Below are 15376 nucleotides of genomic sequence, written 5' to 3' on the forward strand. Positions count from 1 at the left end.
CTATCCTCACCTCCTCACCTTTTTTTTTTTTTTTTTTTTTAATTTGTAAGACTAGCTGAGCTTGTGCTATTCTTTATTCTTGAAAAATAAATAAATAAATAAATAAATAAATAAATAAAGACCACTGCAATGTGAATATCAGCAAGATACTTTGCATTCATGATTTTTACCCTTCCAAATTTAAAAGCATTAATTTAATTCCTGAAGACGCCTCTTTTACCTTTCCATTCCTTTTCCACTGGCTCACCCCAAAAATCCTGTTTGGTTTTCCCAAGAAAATGTGGTACACAGAGTTTAAACATCCTCCCATTTTCACGCATGTATTCTCATACTTCAGAGTTCTTTCCCTCATTTCTAAAGAAAGCCTGACAGTGTGACTCATTAAAATTGAATACACAACTCCTGTACTTAAAAACTAATTAAGTAGTCCAGAATATTTAATTCCATTGAGGGTCCCAGGTTTCTTAGGTGTATCTGAGCATATCTTCCTTAAAGCAATTTCTGGAAGGAAGAAAGGAAGTTAATGAGCTATTCTCCCAAAGGATTTTCTCCTGTTTTCTCTCTGAATACTGGTTGGACCATTAAAATTCATAGAAATTCATACAAATCTAATGTACCACTACACTTATTTATTTCAGTGTACTAAAAGTGTACTACTACGATAAGTCTAAGTGAATACAAAGTTAGCCTTACCAATTTTTTCTCATTTTCCAATAGAAGCAAGTATATCAATTGTCCTGCATGGCTAATGTTTTTATTCAATGCTGGCTTAATTAATTGTCTGGTTATTAAAAAAATAATAATAATAACAATAAAATGAATAATCATTGCTAAGATGTTAAATTTACACAAAATGTTTGAGCTTAATTTTGATAGCATTATAGGAAGAAGAAAAAAAAAAAAAGTTGACAAATATTTCTTGCAAAATGGCTCAACAAAATGAAAATTTCATAAGTTTTAATTGACTGTAATTGGAGCCTTGTGGAGCCGTATTCAAGTTGCCAGTGACATTGAGGAAGCCCTGTCTGCTCACTTCTCTGCCTTGTATTTAGGGCTTGAGAAGTCCATTAGCATGAGCAGCACTGTACAGGAACCCCATGCTGGAATTCCCCATGCTGGCCTGTGATGTGCAATGGTGAGCATTATGACAGGGGTAACTATCAGGCTAGAATGACTTTGAGATGCATGACTTTGTTACACAAAATAAAAGCCATCACAGTATAGGAGGGAGGAACCTCCCTACATATGGGGTCTGCACAGCATGTTGTGGGAAATCATCTGCATTCTGTCTGATGCTGCAGGACATAACATTTATTTCCCACCTGTATTCCTCTTTTTATTCTGTCCTATTAAAATGGCAATTTTATTATGCCATTTGTTGTCAGGCCATTTTTATGGAGAGCTGGGAAGAACCCTCTCCCTTTCTCTCTCATCTCTGTGTGGAATATGGAATGTCAGATGAAGTCCAAGTTTGTATGCTTATGCAAGGCCATGGGTAGCAAAAGTAACACATTGCTGAATATGTGAAACCAGACAAAGTCAACAAAAATTGCACTGCGCAAGCAGAATTTACCTCTTTCTTTATCCTTGAGTATGCACAACCATAATATTTTATGTAGCATTGGAGGTGGATGCTCTATTATTAATTATATATCGGTATATATCTGATTTTATCACCTGTAAAAGAAAATATTTAATGTATTTTATGTGCACCATTACAGTGTAACTAGACTTAACCATTGCTGAGAGTTTCTGTTTCTGGGAAGCATTCCTTTTGAAATAATGATGCATTCTGAAATAATGATAAAACATGATACTTCTGAAAAAAAAAAAAAAAAAAAAAAAAAAAAGTCTTGACCCATTCTATGCGATGTATGTCCTTTCTTTTTTAAGTTGAATCGATATAAAAGAAACTACAATAAGTACTTTTGCTTCCTCATCACATGATCTATCTTAGAATATAATGGGAAATTACATTTACTATAGACATTGTTAAAATAAGACATCATAAAATAAATGAAAAAAAAAAAAAGGAAATATAAATAACAAAAATCCTATCCAAAGAATATAATTTTCAAATAGAGACTTTTTTTTTTTTTTCTGCAGAAAAAGTTTCCTAAACTAGTTATTAGATATGTCTTGCAGTAGGCATTTATCAAAGAATATACATTTTTTAAAAATAAGTTTTGCTATAAGTTACAGTTCAATGAAAATTCTCCAACCTTTTCTATTTCTTAAATTAGCATAATAATGGTTGCTACTCAATAGACAACTACTGATAGCCACGGCATGTCAGGAATGCAGCTAAAATCTGTTTGTACTACAATGAGGAGAGACAGTGATAAATTGGTCAAATGCAGTAAAGGAAACATAATACAAAATTACTCAGAATTCCATTTCAGTAGAAAAGTGACTGAGTAGTAAATACTCAGTTTGAGAGTGCTGAGAAAATATATGCTGACTATTGAGAATATATATTTCCTCCAGTGGAAAGGAATGCACATATTTCACAGTCGAAGTAACTCTTCAAAAACACAAATCTCCAAGCTGGGCTCATTTAGAGATAACTAATTTCGAAACTGCTGAAGTAAAATATTTGATACTGAGAATTGCAAGCCTGGATGAAAATAAAACCAATCTCTATTTTAATTGAACTTTCTTTTTTCTCCATTTAGTAACTGATATGAAGCATTGACCCCCAAATATATAAAGAAGCAAAACAACTTAATTCTAGCGTTTTTATAATTTTTTATATTTTTATTTTTTATTTTTATTATTTTTAAGAAATAATGTACATTTCTAGGAAGATAAATGACTTTGTTAGCTGTGTTCAAGAACTGCAATGTCTAGTCCACAGAATGGAAAAATACAGATACACTGACTTTTCTAATAGCCTTCAAGGGTGTCTCTCAATCTAGTCTAACCAGAGCAGGACTGAACTAACCTGAAATGCTACTCACAGATCAGAGAATGTCGTTTAGATCCCATCAGAAAGTAAAATCTCACATATATCTATAGTGACCAATGGGAACTTTGGTAAAAGTGAAAGATAAAAGCATTTTGTCAATTTGTTTCACTGCTGTTCAAGCTGTTCAAGCCTTAAGCCTTTTTTTTTTTTTTTTTTTTTTTTTAATCTTTCCTCAGCATAATTTAGTTTGAAGTCTTTTACATGAAAGAAATGTAAAAGTTTAGATTCGTTTTCTTTCTGTTGCTTACTCAAAATAGCTGCCTTTGCTATTCATGTTAAAACTATGTATTCATTCAATTCCTAGCAAAAGAGCACATGTATTACTTTTTCACACTGAAATTCCTCTTCATAGCCTTTTATACCAATTGGGAATTTTGAGGTATGCCATTATGCATAGGAAGAGAATGAGGAACAGGGGAATGATGTTGGAGTTTTCCTCAACTTAAAACATCATTTCTTAATCTCAAAATCCTCAAGTATGTGCATTGTCTGTTTAATCTTATTGAAGAAGCTCATTCAAGAAGTTATCCTTCTAAGGATGGAGTGAGATATTCTCATATGCAGTATTTTTTCTGTGAAAGAATTTGCATGCTAAACTGCAGTCTATGTTTGTTTCTTTTCATATTTAATCAGAAAATCTTGGAATTTTTTTCTGTGCAATGTCTGTCTCTAGAAATGAAGTATTAATTGAAATAAATAGGCTATGCAGAAGCTGGGTTGGGACATTCTTTCTAGCCACTCACAGAAAGGCAACTATTCCAGTTATAGAAATGTGACTGAAAAAAAGTGAAAGCAGCCTATGACAGTTATTAAGGTAGTCTTTGAGATCCTATATTTAACACCATACTCAAGAACCTATTTACATATTAATCTTCAACTTAAACTCTTTGTGATTGTACAACTAATGGCATCAGTGAAAACAAAAACAAGAGCACAGACAAACAAAGCAGAATTCAATACCACATCCAAACTATTTGTACTATTATCCTGTAGTGATTACATTGCAATAATAAAAGTTATCATAACATAAATTCATCAGGAAAGGAGAACTTCATTGAAATGAGTTATTGTCAGTATGACGGATCCTCTGTAAATTTTGTCTGCCAATTCAATCAACTACATTAAAAGCAGAAATATGCACAGTAGAGTGCAAACCTGAGGCTTGAGGGAACTCTTCCTTCATCTGGCATTGGTCAAGCCAGCCTGGCTATGCCTGTGAACATTGATAGGCAGTGCAGTTTGTGCTGTCAAGGCCCCAAGATGAAGCACTATAATGAGCATGGAAAGCACAGCTTTATTTAAGCATGGCTGCTTAACTCTCTTTTCCTAGTTAAGTTAACTCTCTTTTCCTAGTTATGTACAGAAGTAGCTAGAACTAGACAGGGAGAGAGGGCAGGTGGGACATTTTATTTTTAATTGTAAATCATTGGAGCAGAACAAAAATGGTACCAAAAGTAATTGCTTTATACTTAATGGTTTCTGCAAGACTAAGTCATGGTTTATTAACACTGATTCACCAAAAACACACCCCTAAAATTATCATTAATGGAAATCCACATCATATGGTAACCATAATTAGAGAGTCTCAATTTGCATTTCTAATTACAGTAATGAAAATTGTATTCAAAGATATTTGCTTTCCTTGTCTACAGCAAAAGCTTATTTAACTACACTTTGGGTTCAACTATTAGCAAAGGAAGCATAGCCAGGGGGTGTCTAAGTCTTTTTGAGACTATTGATGAGGCTTAAAACAAGCTGAAGCCTGATGTATGTTTTGAAGTAATACCTTGTAAAAAAAAAGTACACTGTAGAGTTAAAGGGCAATCTAACATCTGAAAACAAAGTATTCTAGACACATACCCACATTGCCTAGCACTAGAAGGTTCAGAGATATGCTAACTTAGCAGACTGCAGTGTCACCTAAAGGTATTGAAGCTAATACTGAATTAGATGGTTTACATAATGTACATGGGTTGGGACCAATTTGTTTCTCAACTTTTATTACCATGGGAACAGTGTTAATATGTCCACTTGGTCTTCTGGCACCCAAGTTGTCTCTGAATGAACTAGTGTAATCATCTATCCTTTTTCTGTCTGTAGTTCTCCTGGATTGGCTTATGCTCCAGGATAATTTTTAAACTCAAACAAGTCTCCTAGGTAAAAATCTTCACATATAGTACAAGGCACTCAGTTAGACAATCACAGCACTGAACATACAGGCCCAAGCAGTCAAGAATAAATTCAGCTCTTGATACTAAAAAAATCTACAATGGAAATGTTATTTGAAAGATAAGTTAACAATCATGAAAAACAAACAAACAAACAAACAAAAAAAAAGCGGAAAAATCTCAGGCTAAAAAATCATAAACAATTCTGCTTCTAAGCACTGTGTGTGCTGTTTTTCAGTGCTGGTTAAAAAGGCATTGCCCTACGCCTTCTCTGAATAGGAAGAACTCAAATGTAGGTTTCTCAATTAAACTTTTGTTGCAGTTACCAGTGTGTCAGTAATAATTAAAAACCAGAATTCCATTAATACATATACATTTTCTTATTTCCTTAATTTCAAAAAATATTGGAAGTCTGTGACTGAAGATGAAGACACATTTATTTTGTCAGATGTTTTCTTACCACTTCTAGAGCAAAATAGGGTCTAAAAACTCAGAAATCTTCCCAGTGGAACCATGGGTAACAAATAATACATTAACCAGCAATGCTACCAGAAGAAACAAGAGCAGTAAGCCATCTGTTTAAAATAAATTTAATCTCTAGAAAAAATATAGAATTTAAAATACTCCAGTATTTTATTTAGACTTAAAGAAATTTGCATTCAATATATGGGAAAGTGTTTTTAGCATAACTTAATATATCCTGATAACACTCATTTGAGACAAAATATCACAGCATCCCTCCCTTCTTCTTCATTTTGCCACTCCTTTTCCAATTTTTCCATTTCAAAGATCCCAGGAGTTCATGAGTTGTGAACAAAATGAATGAATTCTTCATACAGCAACACGGATGAATAAAGTATTTTTCCTTCTGTAAAGTATTTTTCCTTCTGTAAATATGAATTTGGCAGAAAATATATTTCCTAACAGACAAATGTTTTTGTTTTTTTCTTTATTTTTTTCTTTTGACAGAGGAGAATATTATAGCTTATAGCTGTAGGAAAATAGAACTTCACTTTCACAAATCATTAAAAATGTCTCCTGTATTAGCATGTGACAAATTCATAGCCCACTTCTTTATATTCTGGAACACAATTTTCTTTAGAAGGCAAAACTTTTTTTGCCTTAAAATTTGCTTTTAACTTTAACAGAAGAGTGTGTATTTTCCCATGCAAAAAATTTTTCTTCTATACTTCTGAAATCTTGCAAAAGATGATAAAATGTTAGCAGTACTGAACATAACTGTAGCCAAAAAAAAAATGCAATCCTTTAAGAAAGATAAAGTGACAGGGATCAAAATATGCTATTCTGTGAAAAATTGTCTGTAAATTTGTCAAATCCATGGCCAAAGATTGATTTTTAGATACTCAATCATCTGTAGCATTTGAGTTCCATCCAATGGACTCCATCTGCTTTAAGCTTTCCTGCCTTTCACAAAGCCTGTCCTCTGCTGTGCCCTGAGTTTCTTGGCACAAGATGTCAAAAGTACCCTTCTAACATTGATAGCTAGAAACTAGCTGTGGGTACAAGGACTTTGCCTGGCAGATCAGACTCATCCAGCAACTTCAAGTCTGTACAAGTACTATAAATAAATATATATATATATTTTGTGGGTGGGTTTGATTAATTTGTTTATACAGGTATTAGATATTTTAAATTGAAATGTATGGAGGTCAAAATCAGTATATGAAAGCATGGCTGGAGTACTAGACAGAAACAATAAAATATATACAATTTCTTTATGGTTCTTGAGCATGTTCTAGAAGACCACCAATCTTTTATGACTATAGAATATCTGAACATCAGTTCAATACAAGACCATGTAACATTAGGTAAAAGAGCGTCTTTACAACAGATTTGCCACTCAGCCTTATCTAAGCAATCAAAATATTTTTCTTTTCCTTCTTGAAAATACTTTCTTTATCATTCTCTCCTGTGTTAAAGCTCATTTGTCTGCCCTACCAGCCTTCTTTGTTCAAAAGCATTGTGATATTGCTGCACCTTCAATGGCTTCATGAACACCACTTATTTTGGGTTCTGAAAATGACTCACTTTTAAGACAGATACCAGATGTCACCATTTACAGTTTAAAAAGAATAATTTAGGACTAAATTGAATTATTATTGTATTATCGGACTAAATTATCCTGTCATAAAACACAAGGATAAAGAGTGATAACCCATTTTGCTGCAAAATTGCCATCAAAGTCTTCATAACACTGTTGTGCATATGCAGTCAATAATAAAACTAAATTACAAAAATTGTCAGAAGCTTCACTTATGTTAAATTCATTAACTTATATGAAGTTTTGAATTTGCATTAGTGTATTCATTTCTTTGTTAGAGTTCACAGAACGCTCAATATCCAAAATAATTGGGTCACCTATTGCTTTCTTCATTAAACATAAAGACAGAAAAGCTCAATAGATTGCAATTGTCATTGTATTTAATTACTATTCTGCTTTAAAAATAAATTAAAAAAAAATCTTTTTTGCAGAGAAAATGTCACAGAAGAGTTTTCCTGTCAGTGAGATGTTATGGCATTTTTTTGGTTATGTTGGCTAAAATCAGGAATGAGACTTTATACTTTTGTTCTTGTCTAGTTGTGCTATCAATGAGCAGTCAACTTGGAGAAATTCTCCAGGTGCAATAAAGCTGTCATAGTAGCCAGTCTATAAAATAGCTCTGACCTAAGTGGTTACCCACATATCAGTGTCAGCAAGATTGAGATCTCTAAATGTCAGAACCCAATAAACAGAACCCAAGTCATTTTTCAAGGAGTTTTTGAATAGTCCTTTATTTTCCAGTGTTGCTTTTAGAATTCAGTGTTGTTCAGTTAACCTTAATTTTTTAATTATTATTTTTTAAATTTTATTTATTTATTTATTTATTTATTTTTTCCTAAAGAATGAAAGCTGAGAAAAGCTTTCTAATATAGGAAATTTGGGAATCTGATAAATGAATCAAAGGAGCACTTTACACAAGACAGTGTGAGAGGTGATAAGAACATGAGAGTTAATACTGCAAGGTCAGAAGCATTGTATTGTAGTCAAATCCAAACCAACAGTATTTTTGATCTAAGGTTGCAGATGTGCGTGGGGGTTTTTTTGTTGGTTGGTTGGTTTTGTTTTTGTTTTTGTTTTTTTCAGAAAAGCTGGTTTAACCTCATGGTCCCTTTTATTGCAGCCATGTGTTTTTTTGTTTGTTTTTTTTTAAGAAGAAAAGTTCCCTGACTGTTCACCACACATCCAAAAATTGGTATGTTAGCACAATGAACTGAGTGATCCAAGTAATGCCTGTCAGGGGCTTAATCAGTTCTTCTGGTGAATCTATAGCTTCTGCTAAACCCTTATAGGTCAATTTGAATTTTTATGGGCCAATTCCTTATTTTAAATTTTTAATTAAAATGCAACATTTTAATGCTACAATCTAGTGAACAGTTAGTGCTGAACTTTAGTGTCTTCATTTATACCTCCTTTTTGTAAGTTACTGTATACTTAAACTTACTGAAGAACTCTATGATAAAATATCATCTCTTAAACCGCAGAGCAGCTTTACATAATGCAGATCACTTTATAGGGCATATATTAAATATAGTTGAACAACACTTATGTATCAGTCTTGTTATCTTTCTACTCCACTTTTTCACCTTTCTTTTTTATATTCTCCATGACTTCACATAATCTTTAATTTATGTTTTACCTGTCAATAGTAAAATTTTGTAAAAATAAGAGAGGACAAACACTGGATTCTGGTTGCCCAGAGCCTATTGAGTGGTAAGCAATTACTTGTCTCAAAAACATTACCATTCCTATTTGAATCTCTATAACTTAGTATTGGAAGCAAGAGCAGAATGTTCTAGTTTCAGTCAAAAACTACTGCCCATCAAATTTCAAGAAGACAAATCAATGTTTAAAAAAAAAAAAAAAAAAAAAAGTATCTCTACTGAAGAACAAAGATATTTTCTATTTTGCTATTGTGATATTACAGGTATATTTAACTGAGATCATCAACAAAAAAAGCTGAAGTAGCATGAAGAAAAAAAATTTATCTGCAATGGGAAATCGAAAAGATGGCAGGAAACTTCTGAAATGAGGTGTGGAAAACTGGAAATCCTCTATGAACTGCTTTGCTACCCACAGTTGGTATATGCTATCCAATATTATTTTGGATTAATTAATCAAGAGGTTGCAGAAGTTAATTTCGTAGTGTTTAAGCTGAAACTAGTAGTGATGCAGAGGCTTGGAGTTCCCCATTGAGGAAGCCTGGTTCACTGGGTTCACTGACCCTCTGTGGGCACTGGGAGCAGCTCCCGGGGAAGTGCTCACTGCCACACACTTGGTGGGATTTATTTCCCTGATCTGCCAGTTGGCCGTAATTTGCAAGTGGGAGTAACTATCATTTTTTTGTTTGGTTGTTTTTTTTCTTATTCCTGCTATAACCTCATGTATTGAGCAACCCAACATTTTTCTCAGCTTGGCATGCAAACAGAATCGTGGAGGAACTTGTTGTTAGGGGGAAATTTTTGCAATGTAAATCACTCTAGAGAACTGAAAGAATTGTGATTCACTGTAATTAGAGAGAAATTACATGTGTTCTATTTGGTACCAGTCCAGTTTCTTTAACCAAAGGCAGATGAAGCACACAAAAAATATTTACTGTAGACTTACTTAAAATATTTGAAACAATTTGCATTAATTCCTACATAAACAGCACCCCTGGAATTAGACAGTAAATGATGTCTCTGGCAATAGATAACCAGTAATTACTTTTTCCTGAAACCCTATGAATGTTCTAAATAATGCAGCCACTTCTGTGTTAAAATTTCATGAGCTTGATTTTAATTATTCTTCAGTATGTGACAGTCTTGGCTCTACAATACACTATCACTTAAAACAAGGCTTTCTCCAGACCTAAAAATAACATCAGCTGTGCCTGCTTTCTCTTTTTTTGGCACTGGAAGCATGTAAATATGGATGGAAAATCCACTTTAAATGTTATTAAAAGGTTGACAACTATGCACAATTGCAACATTTGATTTAAAGATGTTCCATATTCATTTTGTTTCCTCAAAGTCACTAAGCAAACAAGTGAACAAAAAACTCTAGACAGCCTATTAATGAGAAAGATTACTTTTGTGAATGACTCAGGGCTAGGGGAGTACAAGTTGTGGCCTCATTGCAGAATTACAAGTTCAAAGGTGAACCTCATGGGGAACTGGTGTGTAATGGACCTAGGACAATTTCAGATGACCAATTTGGGGGTTGTGTATAATTTTGAACGCTTTAAGCCAGATCTCTGTAAAATCACTGCAATACGAGTTTACTGCCATGCTTCCCATATCAGACTGTCCTGAAGACAGAGTGAAGACTTATTTTTATTTTTCCCATATAATGAGTGTGGTTAAAATATTTTCACATCTCGCGTAGCTTTGTATATGACTGTGCTCAAGGACTGTCAGTGATAAATCCCAGAGAAGTACAAAATTCTCCTAGGGAATTACTTTCTACATTTTCTGCATATTGCACTAAGCTTGTTATTTCTCCTGAAGGGACCAAAGAGGAAGGATATAACCCATTCATGTCACGCGAATGATTGAACAAACATATGTTCCCAGAGAGACTTATAGAGAGCAGTCCTAAAAAGTGGCCTTTTGAAACTTTAGTTTGTCATGATAGACAAACTAGAGTTTTCATTCAGTCATTGTACATTGCAAGTTAGAATGGTGGGGAATATAGGTTTTCCACTGCCTTTATTCTGTTGAGAGGGATAATATTTTTACATTGTTTTACACCTACTAAACTTCAGGCCATTTATTTGAAAATTATGCCTCATTTAGAATACTTCCAGCAGGCTGCAACAATCTCTGGTGTCTGAGTCAGCTTCTCATAGGAAGAGCCCAAGCCCTGGAAATTCCTCAGTGCTTCACAGTACTGAAAATAGAAGACATGAAATACAGCCAGGTTTTTCCACACAGCTTTCTCCTTGTATTTGTGGAGATGTTACATATTTAGCAATCTAAGTGTCTTGAGGTTTGAATCAATTCTGATTTCAATAGGAGTGTTGCGAGATGTCCTTCTTCCTTTCAGTTTTACCAATTCCAGTAAGTAGAGTTTCAATCTCTCTCTTAACTTTCCCCTTATGTAATTTCTTGAAAGTTGGCACACTCCAACTATGCCTCTTTTCCAATTATTGTTCATAGTTTAATTCCTTTCGGTAGCCTTGGGAACAAGGGCACCTGGTCCTACAGGGTGCTTTGCTTCAAGAGGTGCTGTTCTATTATGATCCCAGTGAGAAAGACACTCAGGCTCTGAATGCTATCATTTTAAATGTCATTTATTAAAGCTAATGCTAAAAGATAATAGCATAGCTAATCTTACATCCCTTTAGGTGGTGGGAAGCTGGAGCAGCATAGGATTGAACAGCACCCTGACACACATGCAGCATGCTCTGCGGCCCTGGACATCTTACCAGGAACAATACAGTGGGGAATGTGGATCACCTGCTGAAGAACCAAAGCCAGTGACAGAAAGAGGAAAACAGAAGAAAATGTCTACAGGGGAAAAGGAAAGTTTCCTGACCATCTATCTAGGGGGAACAATGGATACCTAATTTTCAAAAAATCACTTTTAAATATGCTCTTTTGCAAAATAGGAACAATATCGAACTTCTTTTACTTGTGCACCTTTTTTAACATTTCAGCCTTCTTGTTTTATTCCCAGACTGCTGAATTGAAGCTTCTAGCTACAGAAAATCAAGATAGTTCACATTGAACAATCTGCCTTTAATTTTCCTTAAGGGTGATATAATCATCAGGTTCAATTCAGCAGAAGTGTTAAGCATATGTCTAGCTTTAAATACGGGACAAATAATCTATTAAGCATTTCCATTGCTAGCTTTCTGCATTTATTTCACCTCACACAGCCAAGTCAAATTGACGGTTCATTCCAATCACTCCAATCCATCAAATGAATTATGCTGTTCTTGAATGTAAAACATTTGTTGACTGGGCGTTTGTATATGGGAGATATTATAGAGGAGCAAGTGAAGGTAATGATTTTAAATTCAGTTCCTAAATCAGCAAGTCTGATTTTAAAAGATAGAAGTGTGATCCCAGCTAAGCAACTTCAGGCCACATTGTGCCTGTTGGTGGGGGCGGAGGAGGGATGTATATATAAATACATATATGTATATAAGTATAAAGAGAAAATATTCAATAGAAAGAACTAGCAACACAGAAATTAAAGAGCTTGCATACTAGATATATGTTATTCTACTATACAAAGTATAGTATGCGTGCTGTTTAGCTTCTCTGTAAATACTGAAATATTTTCTCTATATGTGCTAAACTTATGTTTCTTTTTTATTATTACCTGTTATCGCCACCCACCAAACAGAACTTATTCTGCACATGTACTCTATCCATACTGGTTTAAACACTTTGACACTATTCATGTTTTTGAACATTTGACAAAATATCAGTGAAACAAAGTAATAAGTCCTCAAGTCTTCCACAGAAATAGCATGAAATGTAGATTAGTGTTACTTACTATATGGCTTCAAATTCAGCACATGCTCAAGTACTTCTTGGACCTGTGGTCAACTTTCAGAACCTTCCTGCCTTTTTCAGTTGCCCCTTCATCAATGCAGCCTTTGTTAGTCTGAGAAGCGCTGGCTTGTCTATGCAGCAAAAATAGCTTGTTTTGTTTCAGTTGAGTCTTTCTGATTCAGACACTTTGCAGATGAATCAGTGAGCAATGGTACAGAACATATCTTGAAATCTGCCAGGATAGAGGCACTTTCAGCCCTCACAAAGCATCAATACCATACAGGTTAATAACACGACTTCTCTAGTCTCTGTTTTCTTCACTCCTTATATTTATTTGGTTGTTGGAGATTTGAAGACCAACCTCTAGCACACATTTATTAAAGATTTTATGCATAACCCTGGTTCTCAGACTTCCTCTCTTCCTCTCCTTATTTATTTATTTATTAATTTAGGTAACCTCAGAGGATTTTGCTCTGTATAAAACCTACATGACATAAAATATCATGTTCTATATAGCTTAGCTATCTAAAATCGCTTAGCTATTTTAACAAAGCTTCTGAAGGTAAAAAAAATATAAAAAAAAAAAAAAAAAAAAAAAAGGCCTCCTGAATACAGAATGAGAACTGGGAATATTTCTAAGACGGCTGAGAAGGAAATAGCATGTATTATGTCTATAACGTGCAATGTACATGCAACCTTTTTTTCTAAGTAGAAATTAAGTTGGAGGACCCAAAACATATTTTATATCTATGTATTTTAATTACACCTACCAAATGATATTGTGGCAAGATCATTTATAAAGTTGGAGAGAGACATTAAAAATATTATTTGGTCCAGGTGAGTCAGTATGACCTCAAACCTGTGTAGTTCAATTCCTATGCTATACATGAAAAGACTCCCCAGGGACATAGTCACAGCACCAAGCCTGTCGAGTTTAAGAAGTGTTTGGATTGTGCTCTTAGTCATATGGTCTGAATTTTTGGGTAGACTTGTGTTGTGCCAGGAGTTGGACTCGATGATCCTTGTGGGTCCCTTCCAACTCCGGATATTCTATGAATCTATGAAACTTCCAGGGGGAAAAAATAATAAATAAATAAATAAATAAATAAATAAGCTTACTGAAGCTGTTGAACTCATATTACCATTTTAATGCAGAAAGGTAGTTTCTTCAGGGTAGCACATTCCATTTCCTCAGAGTTAAAAATAGTGCCACTCCGCAGAGAAAACACTCCACCTGTATCTTTAATTTCTTGTCTTTAGCCCATGATAGGAAATGAAAATCACAGTTCATACACAACATTTAATAGAACATATGACACTAAAGAGTTGAACTCACTAAAGTGTTCATTTCATTAGCCTTTCTCACATCAATGATTTTTCTTTTTGAGTATTCCTAATAAAGTCATTTTAGGGAGTCAGGAAATTAAAATCCAGCTCTATATTAATTCCTTACACCAATAATTTTCAACAGCTAATTTTCCTAAGCAGTTACCTTTCTGAAGTTAGACCCACTGCAAATACCAGGTGGGAGGGAAGAAAACAGTTTAACAAGGATTGAAAGAGGAGCAATCAAAGCCAAACCTTCCACTGTTGTTAACAGGAACAGTTCCCTAAAACTAATGGAGGAACATCAGCATGTACCATAAAGAGAGTAGGCTCTTCTATTGACAGGACAGGAATAATTATAGTTCAGTTGCATATTGTTTCTCAGGATCACTAATAATCCTGGAAAAAAAAAAAAAAAAAAAAAAAAAAAAAAAAAAGTGAATAATCTCATGAGTTTTCCTTGGATTAAATTTTCAGGTTTTGATGTCATTACTTCAAGCTTTGCTCTGCATTTCAATTTCAATAAATTAAAATAAAAAAGCAAGAAGAGTACTCATTAGAAAATATTTTAGTTTACAAGCTAAACAGAACAGAAATGTCTACAGTGAACATGCATCCCTTCAGAACTGTCAATTAGCCTTAGTTCATTTCAGACAAATATATTCATATTATTTAGATTTTCAGGAAATCTGCTCAAATTTTTAAAGCTAAAAAAAAAAAAAATGCAAATCACACTGCTTTAAGAAACTTTCAAATTCTCTTAGAAATGCAATGGACAGAAGAAAAACAAACAAACACCACAAGACTCTAACTGAAAAATTGTACACAGCTCCGTTGAAGTATTCACTATTTACTACCATAATTCTAACACTGAAAATCCATGGGTATATGTACCAAAGAAACACAGAACTATAGATTCTTTTGTCTATGGTAAAAGTGTTGCAGTACTATTGTGTTGCAACTCTTAACAAAGAAGAATGTAAAACTGTTTAAGCAGGCAGCATAAAAGTCAACATGAGTAATCCAAAGGTCTTGGTGACATGACCCTGAGGCTTTCTGTAATTCATTCATTGACTGTGAAGTAGAAATTGATCACTAGATCAACAAGACGGTCCTCTCACTGTAAGATGTCATCCAGCTTGCACAAACCCAAAAAATCATGACCTAACAAAAAAAATATATATGTAAAAATAGGGGTTCAATGTATCTACTACTTTGAGGCTTTGGGAAAGTGAAATACTGAGGAAGATGTGACATAGTTGTTTTCCATGCATATTTTCTCAAACTTCAACTCAAGTGATAATTTAGCAACAATTGTTGGCTACACAAGAAAAAATGCAGGTGAAATCACACACACACATAAAGTATA

The sequence above is a fragment of the Oxyura jamaicensis genome, chromosome 5, assembly GCF_011077185.1.
Source record: "Oxyura jamaicensis isolate SHBP4307 breed ruddy duck chromosome 5, BPBGC_Ojam_1.0, whole genome shotgun sequence".
NCBI lineage: Eukaryota > Metazoa > Chordata > Aves > Anseriformes > Anatidae > Oxyura > Oxyura jamaicensis.